Source organism: Berghia stephanieae, chromosome 4 (genome assembly GCF_034508935.2).
Source record: "Berghia stephanieae isolate SIO BIC M18660-M18661 chromosome 4, UCSD_Bste_1.3, whole genome shotgun sequence".
Lineage (NCBI taxonomy): Eukaryota > Metazoa > Mollusca > Gastropoda > Nudibranchia > Aeolidiidae > Berghia > Berghia stephanieae.
The window spans coordinates 36,833,797-36,850,519 of NC_088363.1; positions in this window are offsets into that span (position 1 = coordinate 36,833,797).

Below are 16,723 nucleotides of genomic sequence, written 5' to 3' on the forward strand. Positions count from 1 at the left end.
ATCATTGTCTTTGGAACCTAGTGCTCATTCCCCAACTCAGTCAGAGCCTCATCCACAACTATCACAGACTGAACCTCGTTGCCAGTCTGGGACCCAGGTTCAACCCGAATGCTATACACTTGCAAACCAACGTGTTACGTGCAATGGCGAGTCATTTTTTTGTCATTCTTTGATATTTGTGGGATCAATTTTAATTTACCCATTCCTTTTAAAAGAAAACTTCCACCCCCTCCATGGTGCTGCATTTGTGTTATTGCATTTTTTTCTGTTTTGGCAGTGCTGCGTCGCAAAATACGCTACCATTTACATAACAAGCACAAATCCAAATTTGATAGGGTGGACATCTTAGAATCTGAAACCCCAATGTGTGAGTGATATCAGTGAAACCAGCCATAAAAATGTTCATGTTTATTTTATTGGGGTTTTTTTGTCTGTAATAGACTTAAATTGCTTGTATTGTAAGTGTTAAAATGGTTTTTTTTTGTTACAACCCATCTATATATTAAAACTGTTTCTTTGTATTTCTATGATGCTTAAGGCTTTTTTTCACAGACCAGCTGGAAACTTAACGAGAATCAGAGTAGATAACATTTTTATTAATCTTGCAACCTAAACAGTATATGATGATTGGGAGCATTTAAAGAAAAGCACATTTTCTTTTTAATTTGTCGGTACTAAAATTATACTTTGATAATGTCTGCTGTGCTACAAACCCTTTTGACTTCCAGGTTCAATATTTTTCTTTATTCTAAAATTCTTGGGTTTCCTTTCAATGACAACTGAGATCATTAAAATTCAGCTCACAACATGATGTGTGTAGATTTGATGAAAACATATGTTCGAGTTGAGAAGCAGTGTTCACGAACTTGCTGATCGTTTTTACTAGCATTTATTTTCCTAACTTGCCTGTGTCAATTAACAAAGGCAAGACTCAAATATTTTCTATCTGAACAGTGTGTTTGTTATTGAAATATTTCCGGCATATACATGTCATATTTCATTCCCACAAAATATAAATCAGGATTAAGTTGTCTGGGCATCAGCATCGTTCAGGCAGTTGGGGGGAAGTCTTTAAGGAATTAATGAAGCCGATGCTCAACCGGTCTGGAGGAGGTTTGATTGATTTCGGCTGTTTGTTCTGCCAGCCGGTGATGTTTTCTCAATCCCTCAATGACAAAGAAAGTCATTGTTATGACTATGAACTATAGTCTATTATTACTTTTGTTACTATATTAATTGTTACTTATTGCCGCTACTGTTATTATTATTATTATTATTATTATTATTATTATTATTATTATTATTATTATTATTATTATTATTATTATTATTATTATGATATTGCCTTCATTGCATTCTATTACTATTATTGATATAATTAATTTCTGATTGTTGTAAATAATTTATGTGAATTGAATTTTGTCGATTGGCCAAGGGCCTACAATAAACTTAAATGAAATGTTAGTCTTTGGATAGGACTTGGGTCTATTCTTGATTGCTTTTCCGCCTGGGTCGAGTGAAGCATTTGGAGTAAATTTTGTTGCTCAACGTAAAAAAACATGACGCTTACCATTCCGCTGATACTGATACCTCCAAGGGGTGGTTGGGGAAAAACCTAAAATTCTTTTGACATTCTGTCTGATTATTCGCTGAAACAACAAAGGACAATCTATGTATTCAGATGAGACTTCAATGTGTTACTATTCCGATTTATGTTCATATTTTGATTATAATGAAGAGGGAACCCTGCACCCAGTGAAGTGGGTGGATTGATCTATTTATTTCTATTTCAAAACAAAAATATGGCGTCTTTTCACTGGATTTGTTATGTGGCAGAGGTCTCCACAAATCTAACATACCTCTTCCAAAGGAATAGATGGTAGAAAAGTATATAACAAGAAGGAATTATGACAGTTACTTGTCCAGGCCTTAAATATTTGGAATGCTATTCCTCTCTATCGCTGTCATGTAGCTGATGTGCATACGATCTGTCTATTGATTTATTTTCATAGTTCATAGCATGATGTGCTTTATTTTCTTCTTTTTTTTCCAGAGAAATACAAAAAGCCAAGGAGACCCTGTCCATACTGTGGACAGTTGCAAACAAAACTCTCAAGGCATTTGATGAGGAAACACAAAGATGAGACAAAAGTTACAGAGGCCATGAAACAGCCTGTAAAGGAAAGGGATAGAACAATGGAGTATCTCAAGAAAAAGGGCATTTTTTTATTCAAACACTAGAAACAATTCAATAGTTATGCGTGAGAGAGCACAAGGGTCACATGAAGTTGTTATGTGTGCTGGCTGTAAGGGGTTTTACTCTGGACGAAGGGTTTATGAACACAAAAAGAAATGTAGTACTGAGCATGCTCTGTGTACTGGGGTTGTAAAATTTTATCCCGTGGCTCCCAATGCAAGTAAAGAAATAAAGGAGAATATTCTTGACAAATTTCGGAATGATGAAGTGGGAAATTTGTGTCGATCAGACAAAGCTATAGTATTGTTAGGAACAAAATTGTGGAGTAAAAGTTCAAAGAAGGAGAGAAAAGTTATAATGAGTGATTTACGCATCTTAGGAAATTTGATTTTAAAAACTAGGAAGAGAACAAATCAACCTTCTTTCTCTGGAGAGGACGTGGTGAAGCGTTGTAACTTTAATGAAATATCGCAAACCATTTCTGAAATGACTTTGAAAGAGGATGGGACATTGAAAGCAGGCTTGAAGCTTTCAATTGGATTTATATTGAAAAAGTTAATTAATTTCTTAAAAGGGAATATATAATGCAAAACAAAATGGAAGAATCCGCAGAGATAGATTTGTTCAAAGCTGTCCTGGATTATAATTGGGATAGTATTTTTTTTACAGCCAGAGTTCAATGTGAAGCAAAGAGAACAAATTTGAGAAAACCAAAGAGATGCCATTAGAGAATGATATAAAGAAGCTACGGCAATTTATTACTGAAGAGATGGTCCGTATTTGTGAGGATGATTATCAATTATTTGATTCACATATGTTTGTTAGGCTTCGCAATGTCATCGTAGCTAGGCTTACAATGTTTAATGCGAGGAGAGGCGGAGAACCCGCAAGGATGTTGTTAAAAGACTGGAATGATGCAGATTCAGGTGTATGGGTTGATCCCCAGCTTGTACAACATGTCACTGATCCTCTGGAAAAAGCGTTACTTGAGAAGTATAAGCTGGCCTATCAGTCTGGAAAGGGAAGCAAGATGTTGGTCCCTGTGTTGATACCCAATGACACAATTCAGCCTTTAAGGAAACTTGCACAGGAGCGTAAAGCTGTTGATATTTCAGACAACCCATTTCTTTTTCCAAATACAGGAATATCCAAAGATCATGTAAGTGGTTACATTGCCATCAAATATGTCACTTCCTTAGTAAAGGATTTAGAGAAACCCCAGTTGTTAATAGCTGATAAATTCAGGCACCGAGCTTCGACATTATTTGCCTTACTTGATGTCCCACAACACGAGAGAGATGTCTTCTATCGACATATGGGACACAGTGAATCAATCAATCAAAACATTTATCAGTGTCCACTTGCAATACGAGAAATAACAGAAGTTGGTCATTTTTTGGGTCAAATTGATAACTCAGCATCGGTCACTGGGGAAGGAAATTGTAACATTGAAACAAATGACTCTGTAGTGAATAGAGACTCAAATGCAAATTTTGGAACATCCATAGTAACAGCTGCAAATCAAGAAGAAATATTTGATGGTGAAGCAGGAGTGCCAAATCAGCTTACGTGTTCTTCAAAACAAACTGAACCCAAGAGGAATTCAAGCAAAAATCGGAGATACATGTCATTGTCAGATGAGGATACAGATAGAGTCAAGTCATATTTTAAAAACTTTGTCGAAGATGTTTCAGCACATGGTTCAAGGGGATCATTACCTAGAAAGTCTGAAATTATTCTGTTCTTAAAACACCACAGGGTATTTTCACAAAAAGGAATCCCTGAAGGTACACTAATTAGTTTGGTGAAGACAAAGATTTTTAATGAAAGAAATAAATATAGAAGGGAAAGAGCGTTTCAATCGGTGTAATGACAATCATGAATTTGATTTGTATTACATTCATTGTATTGTATAGTGTTATTGACATATTTTGGGGGTTTACAAAAGCGTTTTATCTTTATATAGTACAATCTGTTCATCATTGCAATATCCTTTTTTATATTATATGAACATTCATTTGCTCAGCTTGAGAGACAAATGCTTTGTAGAACCATAGCTGCCAACCGTTCTGTTAAAAACGGATTCGTTCCGTATTTGACTTCCTGAGTCCGTAAGTGCTTATTTTTAGTTCAAAATCCGTATTTTGTAATTTTTGACTAATTTGTGGTAAAAAAGCCATGTGAGCCTAATGAATTATTATTATTGATCCATTATTATTACTATTACTACTACTACTATTGTTGTTATTATTATTATCATTATTATTGGTGTCCAGTGAGAGCATAATCTCCATTTGTGTAGCTCTTTAATTTGAATTATGCCTCTATCATAAATGATTTTCAACAATTAAAAAAGTTCCATTCGTTTATATGACGCCTGTATTTTACTCAAACCTTTCATAATGTATTGGAGATTTGCATAGGATATGGATGTTAGCCTCGATATACTTTGAATATTCTAAGACAGTATTGATACTTTCACTATTTGTTACAAATATTTTAATTAAGAATAAAATTAAATCCACCTTTTTGATTGGAAGGTATTCAATAAGAAAATCAATTGCTTATATTGATTAAAGATGACAATGATTATTTCCCTTTATTAATTTATGAAATATATAAATTTAATCCCTTTAAAAACATCTTCATCTGATTTTAATTTATTTTTTTTTCAAGCAAGCTTTTGTAACGGTTTAGGTTCAAGAAAAATAAGTATACTCCATTTTTAGGTGTGTTTATCTTGTCAAAGTAAAGAAGTAGGAATTCTCTAATATTTAGAGGTGCATTTACTATAACTACTATTATAGTATACTACTTAAAGACCATTATGTTGCATGAAAGAAAACATATATGCAATCGTCTACTTTTTATCTGAACTCACCTAATTTTTACCCCAAAACGCCCTCTCAAGTGATGTACCAGGTTGGTAGTTATGCATTTCTAACCATCTTAAGTTATTTCATTTATTTTACAATTGTGCTTCTTGTGTATTGGTCCTTATCAAAGTTGAGGCAGTTGAATTCTTTCTTTATATTGTCCGTTCTGAATTTTGATCTCATTGTGGAAAGCTCCCATAGCGGGCAGGGAGGTACACACTGTGTCTTCTATCCCCTTATATCTGTTTTCCAACATGCTTTCAGTCTTTGTCTTGGAATGAGATTACTTGTTTTTTCCTGGCCCTCGCCGGAGTCCTAGCTGGGAGGGAAGCAGTCAAATGCATATTTATTGTTTTGGGAGATGATATTTTTTTCCTTGTAAATCATCTCTCTGTTATGTATTATTACTATATTTGTTATTTTTTAATGTATAATGTAAGCATTTGAGTGTGTTCCTCTTTGTTGGATTTTGTTCTTGTGTCCGGATAAGACTTATAGGTGATCTCAAACTAAGTACATTGGTGATACGCTCTTGGAATCTACATCTGATCCCTATTTGTTCCCAGTTCCCCTATGTCTTACTTTCTCTTGGATGCTTCAACTGTAATTCTAGAACTTTTTACTCTCCAATTTTCTTCCTTTTTACTGGCGCTGATATAACCTAAATGTGTTGCAAGCGCCGTAAAACCCTTAAAAACAAAACAACAATCATTGTGGAAAGTGTCATTTTAACGATTCAAATGTGCTGGTACTAAACCCGATAATTGAGCAACATTTGGACTAGCCTCTGTCATCTCAAACTTGTTAGTGTTAGTAATAGTAATTAAAAAGGCTGACTTTTATATGTTGCGATTCGATGAAGGGGGGGGGGGGGGGCGGGGCTTCGGCACACATCGCCCCTCATCCCGGGCCAAATGAGCGTTCCTCATTTTATTTTTGAAAAGTTGGCAGCTATGTAGAACTATCTGAAAGAATCAGATATGGCAGAATAAAAAGTCTTTCTACTAACCCTAACTTAATTGGCCAATGTAGCTTTATGTTCAGCATTTTCTAGATACCTAATGTAAAATTTCACTATTCTTTTTATGATAATTTTAAGAGTTGCAATCTTTAGAGGTGACTGTCAAGAAATGACACCTCTGTGCATTTAATTTCATTCTTTATCCCCTCATCCTTAATCAGAATAATAATAATTAATAATGAAAAAAAAATGCAGCAACGACAGCTTAGAACGGCATAAAGTGCTTAAGAATTATTTTTTTTTGCATTAAACTTTATTCAAACGATTTTCAACACTTTTGCTTCACAGTTTATGCTTTTTAACAAATGCAATTAAGCAACTTACCAGCAACAACATATTGGTTTGTTATCATTTGAGGGTTTTATCAGTAAAACTGTTTCTATCCTTTTATGTTGCACTGTACACATAACAAACTTCATGCTTTTATTTGGTGACCAAAGACTTATGTGATACAGTGGATGAATGTTTGTGATGGCTTTTGGAACTGAAATAAACCTGCAATATGATTTGTAGACTTCTATCGTTATGTATCATTTTTCGGTCAAATGTAAATGTAATTTTACACGAGCTTGATGTATCATAAAACCCACAATGAGCTCAGCGTGCAGCTGGTAGTACATTTATATGGACACGAACAACGTTGTTACAATTCAGTAACGTACTCCAATTAACACAAGTGAGACTGTAAATGAGACTTTTACAATGACTCTGCATCGCCACAAATATGGATTCGAACCCTGGCAACTCGGGCGTCAGACGAACTGTCTACCACGAAACCAAAGCAAGCATTGTGCAAGTTAAAGTGAATGAGATGTTGATTGAAGCCGTTCATTGTGTCCATCAGATCTGCTGTCCTATCCATCCAACTCCATTCACTGGGTGGGGTTCCCGACTTCCCATAATGGGCAGGGACGTACTCGTTGCGTCTTCTATCCCCCTATGTCTGTTTTCCAACTTGTTTTCTGTCTTTGTCTCGGGATGGGATTACTTGGTTTTGTCCAGGACCTGGCTGGGAGGGAAACAGTCAAATGTATAGTTCGAGTTTTGGGAGATTATATTTTTCCCTTGTAAATCATCTGTCTGTTATGCTCTTTATTGTTTTGTTTACATATTATTTATGCTTTGTAAACATTTGAGTGTATCCCTCTTTGTTGGGACCTGTGCTTGTGTCTGAATGAGACGTTTAGGTGATCTCAAACTAAGTACTTTGATAGTGGGCTCTTGGAATCTACTGTTTCCTATTTGAAACAAATCCCCTTTGCCTTACTTTTTCTTGGGTGCTCTAATTGTAGTTCCAGAACTTTTTACTATCCCATTTTCTTCCTTTTTACTGGCGCTGATATGACCTTAATGTGTTGCAAGCGCCGTAAAACCCTTAAAAACAAAACAAAACAAACCAAGTCCATTCAGTGGTATACAACAACAACAAATAAACTCCTCTGCCTGGTCCCTTCTATCTCTGATCTTAACCTGGGTCGTCAGGTTTCTAAAGGGGTCGGGGACTGCAAAAACAATGGCGCACGGAGCAACTGGGAATATTTTTTGCCGTGTTTGAGTCCCAGGTTATTTCCCTGAGCGCCCCTTCTGAGGGATGGACCTTCCCAGGAGTTAGTAAATGCGTTGCTCGGCCACTTCACTCTACGCACACTGGGATAAGCTTCGACACTATGGCCATGAAGCTCTTAATCTTAAGGACTTACTGGTAGCTCACTTGAAAATGCACTCTTAGGTATACACATATATAAACATATACTGGGCTCCCTAAAAGGGTTTTTTAATGTGGTCTCCATAAAAACATGTTTTTACCAAATGTCTCCTTAAAGCTACAGAAACACTTAGTAAAACAGTAGGGGGACCGAGTAATTTTCTATATACCATTGTGATCATCAAGCATCAGAATTGTGTTCATAAATCATTGTAGGGCATCAAACTATACTCATTTGAACAAAGATTGAACAGTTTAATCAATTTGAACAAGACATATGCTTGGTCCTCCAATTGGTGCATTTCACAGTGGTCACCTTAATAGTGGATATATATTGTGTGTGTGTGTGTGTGTGTGTGCGTGCGTGCGTGCGCGTGCTAGGCTAGGCTAAAAAGCTCACATCATTGCCATCCCGAAGTATAACCGACCAACACACAAAAATATGTATAACCTTGAACGTTTATAGTCTGGTTGATACAGTTTAGTGAGAATTACTCATAAACATGGATGGCAAAAAATAATAACAAAGACCAGTGTGTGTGTGTGTGTGTGTGTGTGTGTCGACCTCTCTCTCTCTCTCCCTCTCTCTCTCTCCCTCTCTCCCTCTCTCTATCTCTCTCTCTCTCTCTCTCTCTCTCTCTCTTGGAGAGTAAACTTTCTATTTTAGCTTTCTGAATCAGTAAATTAATTTCGTCCCTGGCTTTGTACGCAAATAAAGTCGGATCACCGACCCAACATTAGAAATCGAGCGCCATGAAATTCCACACCTCTAGGTTTGATTATCTCCCTTGCTATGACGATTTGTAATGTAGATGACGTCCGGTCTGCGTGGCCGATTGATTCTGGGATTGTTTTAGGTGGGCAACGGAACCATAATTAGACTTTGATCTCGATTGGTCGCTGCTTTTGTTTGCAATGTTAATGAACCCCAGGGACGGACCAGTTGAGTTGTCAGTAGAAAGGCGTTTTATTGCAAACAGGGTCGCCAGGTCACCTTTTTTTAAAAGTGCGTCTGATTGATTGATTTATTTATTTACCATTTGGATATGCTACTAGTCTATTAAATAATAATAATAATGCTGAAAACTTATATAACTCCGAGACACCAGACTCTAAGCGCTTAAATTACAAATTACTTTGGCTGAAACATACTCATTCAAACACACAAGCACACACACATACACACACACACACAACACACACCAGAAACCAGACAGACCTATCTTGCTTCTCATACCATCTACTAAAATCGAAACAAATATGTTTTAAGCGAACGTTTAAAAATAGACAAAGATTCTTTTTCACGAACGCTCTGTGGTAAGGCGTTCCAAACAGAGCGTCCGAAATGAGAAAAAGATCTCATTCCAGCATTTTTCCGTATTGCAAAGTATTTCCCGGCTAGAGTAACAGACACAATCATTGGTGGATGGGGAGGGCCGGGGGGGGGGGGGTCTGCACAGCCCCTTTGCGTGTGAACCGAGTGAGTCCTCGACCAACTCAGCTATCTGGACCCCCAAAATGAAGTAGAAGCTTAATTTAATTTTAAAATTCAGATGATAAAGACATTTTGGGTTTTCCGTAAGACAACAAACAAAACAAAACGGTGAATTTAGACACCAATGATGAATGCTAGATGCGAGGATAGCGTTGGTAAAACCATGGCCCACGTCAGCAACTCTCCTTCTCCGTGAGTTATTTTGGCTTCCTGTGGAAGAAAGAGTTGCCCATAAGATTTGTACTGGTTGTCTACATATCTTTTAGCACTAACAGTCCCTCCATATTTTAAAGATATCTAAACATCTATGTCTCCAATAGAAACTTGAGGTCAAGCAATGACCAATCAATCCTTATCAAACCTAAGCCATTGCTTAAAATAGGTAAACAATCTTTTCAATTTTCGGCCCCCATTTTTGCAACTCTCTCTCCCACCACACGTGAGATGCTGGGATTCATTGACAACTTTCAAATCTCGCTTAAAGTTTTATCTTTTTAAGTCATAATTTGCAATACTATTATCATGTTTGGTTGCTGTTAAATTGAATTTGTATCGCTTTTTCATCAACACTTGTCTTACCGTAATATGTTTTGTTTGATATCACTGTAAAGCGCGTAGAGTCTGTGACAAACGGGGTAAAGCCCTATATAATTGCCATTTATTATTATTATTATTATTATTATTATTATTATTATTATTATTATTATTATTATTATTATTATTATTATTAGTATTATTAGTAGTAGTAGTAGTAGTAGTAGTAGTATCATTATCATTATCGTCGTCGTCGTCGTCGTCGTAGTATCTGTCTTCTGTCTTGGTAAATTAGATTCAGAAAAGTGAGTGAAGCAGGCACTTATGTCGATAATAACAAGAAAAGAAGAGAGTAGAAAAGTGCCAGAGGACAACTAAAAGAGAATAAAAACTTCGCAGCGATGGGGTTCTCGAACCCACGACCTTACTGTTACGACGATTATCGTGGCCGTGGGTTCGAGCCCCCATCACAGCGAGGTTTCTATTCTCTAATGTCTTCTGGCACTTTTCTACTCACTCTTGCTAAATTATATTGAAGCTTCAACTCAATTTTACTATTGTCGGGAAAATACATAACGCAAACCTGCCTAATTCTAAGAAAAATCCGTAGAATTACGCATTTTTGGCTCCAGCTACAGTGTTTGCATACGTCTTTTTGACTCAATAAGTCATGTTGAGAGGGAAAGTTTAGCTCCTTAGAACCTATATTCAGGAATTTGGAGAATTTTTGGATCATGCTGAGAGTAAATTTTATATTTCTAAAGCTATTTAAAGTGAATTTTACTTATTTTCTCTTGGAAACTACGAATTGTTGACATGTCAAGTTGGCATCTCTGCGTAAAGTGAGCTAGAATTTGAGCGTGGCGTAATCCGATGCTCGTGGGAGATAACGCCTTATTATGTATATAGATAAAATTCGGTCACCCAGTTACTTTGTGATGAATTGCAGACAGTGTCAGACGTCAGCGTACTAGAATCTAGCGAATATTATATTGTACTGTATTTGTTCTTCTCATTGGAGCACATTAGTTCAATAAATAAGATTTTATAAGACAAACCTAAATCCTATTGCATTTCGCATAGACGTTGATAAGTATGTCTTAGCAAGATATTAAAATTTTTAAAATGAATAAAATAAAATTCCCTTTCTTCATCCCAAGGGGGAAATTTGTCTCTAGGGTCTATTCCAAGGGAAGACAGGAATAACCCAGGCGCCAGCCGTCGTGCAGAGCAGCGTCGCAAATTGAGCGAGGCTGAGGTGACTTGCTCAAGGCCACACAGCGCAGCGTCCGGCGATCGAACTCGTTACCTTTCGGGTACGAAGCAAAGACCGTACCGCTAAGCCACGGACGACGGATAATATAGTCCCTCCGAGTCATAAAGCCCGCGGAGGAGGACAAGAGCAATTGCTTATCACCCTTTGGAAAGGACGTCAGTCTATCGCAAAGAACTTTCCACCAAATTAATAAAGAAGACCCATTCTCTGCTGGGTGGACAGGACAGTGGGGTCAAAATAAACTCTACTTCACCTGAACTCGATGCCGGTATCTGTGCGTGTGATGCAAGTACTCTACCAATTGAACTATCGAGACATCCTTGGATGACTTTGAAGACAAGATAGATTCTCAATTAGGCTTGGAAGACATAAGATCGTAGACAAAACCCAAATAAACTGCGGCTATGTTGCCTAGTGATATGACACTCGCTTTCGGATCGGAAGGTCCTAGGTTTGAACCTCGCTCGGCGGATAGTTGAGTCCCCTGGAAAAGGCTCTTTACCCACATTCTCTCGCCCTGATCAGGTGTTAAATGAGTAGCTGGCCATTAACAGCGTTGTTTTTGTCCGAAAAATGGTATTATCCCGTAACATGCGTCATGTCCCGTCAAACATGTTAAGTGTTGCTGATGACCAGGGACCCTTGTAAAGCTCTTTGAGCAAGTTTACTGGATATTGCGCTATATAAAAGCTCAAGTCAATCTCAATTAAACTAGATTTTACAATTTCATTGCAATGACAACTCTTCTGAAGCAAGACAGAGGGTTTAAAAAACCGGAAGTCCCAACATAAACTGCTGTTCTCGAATGTTTCAAATAATCTAGAATCTCTAGGATCTCAAAAAATATTTTCACTATCATATTTTTAATTGCGTTTATTCCACCCCTACTATTGGAAAACCCTATTATTTCTTAATCGTTGAATAATGCTTTGAACGGTTGAAGAAACAATTTCAAGTATTGCAGAATATTTTCACACATTTTATTGGTGTGAAATGTGGTGTAAAAGGCAGCAGATTGGCAATTATAAATAATCTTTTGGTGCGCATGAATACAAATCCAACGTTTATAGTTTTGGGCTAAATTGTCATTCAAACAGAAGGAGAAAGATACAAATTATGGTAAATAGAAGTACTAATACCATACAACACGAAACATCTAATAATCTTACTTGGAGGGGTAGAATAACGGCATTCTTTTATTTCTTTGTATCTATTAAACTAGTTATATTTTTATCGTGCATAACACATACTCGTAATCTCGTTGTGTTATTGGGCACGATAAAAATAACTTGTTTAATAAATACAAAGAGATGGGGGAAAAAGTATATTATATATTACACAATGCTCTAATTCCGTGACATTTGTATCTCCTACCAATGGAACAGCATACTTTTAACATACACTATAGATTAGTAGAAAATTTGTGGAATGCTGGGAGAATGACAACGCTGTTTGACACCCAAGGAACTCCGCCCGAAATCGCCGATTTTATCTCCCGAGAGGATGAGGAAAAAGTGTGCAAAATGTCTTCCCCAGACACATAGGCACGGTCGAGTTGTCAAATAGCAGGCTCCGGCCCTCAGACCTAATTTAGGTCATGTGTCGTGAATGAGCCATACCGATACATTATACACGACACATGTCCGCCCGACTTCTTCTTAGGTGGAGGAACATAATTATAAAAATAAATAAAATAGAATATAATTCCCTTATTCATCCATTGGGGGGGGGGGGGGATATGTCTCTTGGGTCGATTCCAAGGAAAGATTGGAATAACCCAGGCATCAGCCGCAGTGCAGCGCCGCAAATTGATCTAATGCAAGGTGACTTGCTCAAGGCCACACAGCGCAGCGGCGGGTGATCGAAAATATAATATATATAAAATATAATGCGAAAGCTATTTATGAATTTAAAATAAAGAACTGAACAAGTGTGTATGAAAGGTGCCAGACAAAGCAAAAAAGAAAAATAGAAGAAAAAAAAACATTCCCAAAAAAATCAGTGTACCTCGACTGGAGATTGAACCTCATACCTTCTGATTACCGGTCAGACGTGCTACCGTTACACCACTATTTTTCTTTATTGCCAAAATTCAAGACCAAAGGCATTGCAATCTGTCTCCATAGAAACAGTGTCGTCCTGAGATTTCTGAATTATGTCAAATTCAGTATTAAATATATTACATCGATATGTCAAAAACAAAATCCTGAATAATTGCGATTGTACTAAAATGAGGTCAGACACCCGAACGCAATAGTCTTCAATAGTCGTAACATCACTTCCTTCCTTATGACGCATGGTAACTTAGTAACACTGGCTCTAAACTATCGGAACAATGGCGGACGCCGTATGAAATATTTATCCGGCGAGCTTAAACGCGTATCCAGAGGAAAAAAACCCCATAAATTTGATCATGTTTTGACTTTTACACATTCTGATCACAAGGCATATGAAAAGGGAATGAAAAGTTCTAGCCAGCATGAAGAATAAAAAGTAATGATTTTCTTTGTTTAGAACCAAGATGGCCGCCGTTGCCGGGCGCGTGACATCAGACTACTGAATCCAATTGTGGGCCTAGTTTAATATGGTTATAATGGATAATATTTTGCGTTAGTTTTTGAGATTCCCATTACAACGAGCCCATAATGAATTTGGTTATCAGACCTGCAAATAAGGGCACGTAGAAATACAACAGTAAATTTAGAAATAAGATAAGATAATGTATACTTTATTGATCCCGAATGAAAATAAATAGACACTAGTAATCCATTTAAAAAAAAAAAATTTGTAGCGAACTATCTAGACGCAAAGTTTAATGTATGACCCTCATTTGTGCACTCAAAAAGACATCCTCTGAAAGTATATTTGTCATGTTCTCTAAATCTATGGGATCAAAGATTGAATTAGATATATGGCAAACAAGCACGCGGAAAACTTGCGTGTCGACGCGATATAAAATTTAACATGTATGAGATTACATGGAACATTTTACTCTTTTTAGACACAATAATCCGTGATAATATCGCATTATGTGTTTTGTTACTTGAGCCTTTAAAACTCATTAGAGAAATTAACCCTTTGAAGGCGAGATTAAATCTCATTCCGATAATTATTTCACCCATATTTTATAGTCTAGTTATAACTGCAGATCCAACCGTGTTCAAGTTGACAGCGGCGGAAGCGATGTGATTCAAAATTCAATCAAACCCGAGTCGTATGTCTGTTACTGCTTCCATCCTGAAAATGGTAAGTTTTGATGACTGGTAAGTAGCAGTCCTGTAGAGCCAATTGGCCCGAATTCAAGCCAGAATTTATCCCGGTTTTAGAGTAATTGTTTGCTATCCTTTGGATAGGACGTTATGCTATTGTAAAAATACTATCCGCCATATTCAACAGACCCAGCTATCTATTCACTGATCGGGGTTTAGTTTTTAAAAAATCTCGAGTGCGCCTGGGATCGATCTTGGTCACTGTGAGTGCTCTACCATCTGAGCTATCGGGTGGACCCATGATGAATGGTAAGAGTGCATCGAACTCCAAATGTGAAGGGTTAAAATATGTGTAAGGTTAATTAAGGTCAGGAGCTGTACAAGATTATCTCGACAAGTTGGTTTTAATTCGATTTTATTTCTAATAATATTATTTATGTAGGTTGCGTGTATGTTATACGTGTGCGGGGAAGTGAGGGGGGGGGGGGCGGAGGGGGTGGGGTGGGGTGGGTGAGTAGGTGGGTGGGTGGGTAGATGGGTGTGTCAGTGATATGCATGGATTTGTGGGGGTGGGTATGTGGGTGTGCGTGTGTGAGTGTGTGTGTGTGTGTATTTGTGTGTGTGAGTGGCATTGATGACAAAAACAATGGAATTATAGAGGGGTTTAAGTCGCGAGGACGAGAGAGACGCATGCGCACAACCAACATGACGTTCCCTCTCTAATAACTTTTCCGCCGGTGACGTCACAGACCATGGGTGACGTCCAATCAAGGGACGCTACTCTTCCGCTAATCTCATTCCCTATAGGATTTAATAAAAACATTTTTGTGGGGAAAAATAGTCTACATTACCCGTATAAATACCCGTTGTGCGTGCTGATTTGGTGGTCTGGAATCAAAAGTATAACAATCTTGTGGCAACTAAAGAAGAAATAACCTCTATCTAAATTCTTCCCTCTTATCAATATTGTAGCATTTTGTGTCACCATTTAGAGATTCTACAGCTTTACATTATGATATTTGTATTAGAGTATTTTTTAAATGAGCTTTAAAATGAGCTTTATATTGCGCAATATCCACTAAATGTGCTCAAAGCGCATTACAAGGGGTCCCTGGTCAACAGCAACATTTAACATGTTGGACGGGACATGACTCCTGTTAGGCGATATTACAATTTTTCGGACAAAGACAACGCTGTTAAGGGTACTCATTTTACACCTGAGTACGGTGAGAGAATGTGAGTAAAGAGCCTTTTCCAAGGACTCAACTATTCGCCGAGCGCGAGGCTCGAACCCGGGACCATCCGACCTAAAATTAGTTAGATCTAATCACTCACAGACCGTCTAAAAATAACAAAAAGATGAGTGACGCCAATGGCTTACCATCTGCAGAAGACGGTTTAGAAATTATAACCAAAACTTACTTTACGGTTTGAGGTCACGTAAAACAATAACAACCGCCACGCCAATGGACTTTTTATCCGGATCAAATTCTGATTAACCTAAAAAATATTTCCCAAGGCGCTCATAACTAAAAGAAAAAGGATAGAGAGAAGAAAACGAAACATCTACAACTTTTTAATCTTTCCTCGACCCATAATCTTAAGCTCTAGCCAGCAGAACCATTTTGGGTGTCTGAAATTTCCGGTTTGTACCATTTTGTCAATCTTCCTCCTATCTTTTGACCTCTCTTTGTACTTGTAGACCTAAAAAAATTCCTTCAGAGCCATTGAGTCCATGGAGCCGGTGTTTATACCAGTTATACCTATAGCGTGAAACGGATAATATCAAGTGCTTGCTATCCTTTGGATAGGACGCAAGTCTATCGCAAAGTACTTTCCGCCAAATCTAACAGACTCAGCTACCCATTCATTGCTGGATGAACGGTGGGAAAGGTTGGGGGGGGGGGGGTCGGGATCGATCTCAGTCCCTTTATGCGTGAAGCGAGAGCTCTACCAGCTGAGCTATTAGGACCTAAAAAAAAAAACATACAAATAAGAACGGTTAAACCCAATTTCTCAAGTTATAATTTTCGGTTTGTTATAATTTGATTCCGACATTTCAAAATTTAAAGTAAATTGAGCTTTTATATCGTGCAATATCCACTAAACGTGCTCAAAGAGATTTCCAAGGGGTTCCTGGCCAACTGCACTTAACATGAAGGACGGAACATGACACCTGTTAGGCGATATTACATTTTTTTTTTCGGACAGAGACAACGCTGTTAACGGCCAAGCACTCATTTTACACTCGAGTATGATGAGAGAATATGAGTAAAGAGCCGTTACCATGGACTCGACTATGCGCCGAGCGAGGCTCGGACCAAGGACCTTCTGATCCGAAAGCGAGTGTCATACGAAAAGACCACATAGCCGACATTCCGACATGTTTAATGAGCTTTTATACAAAGCA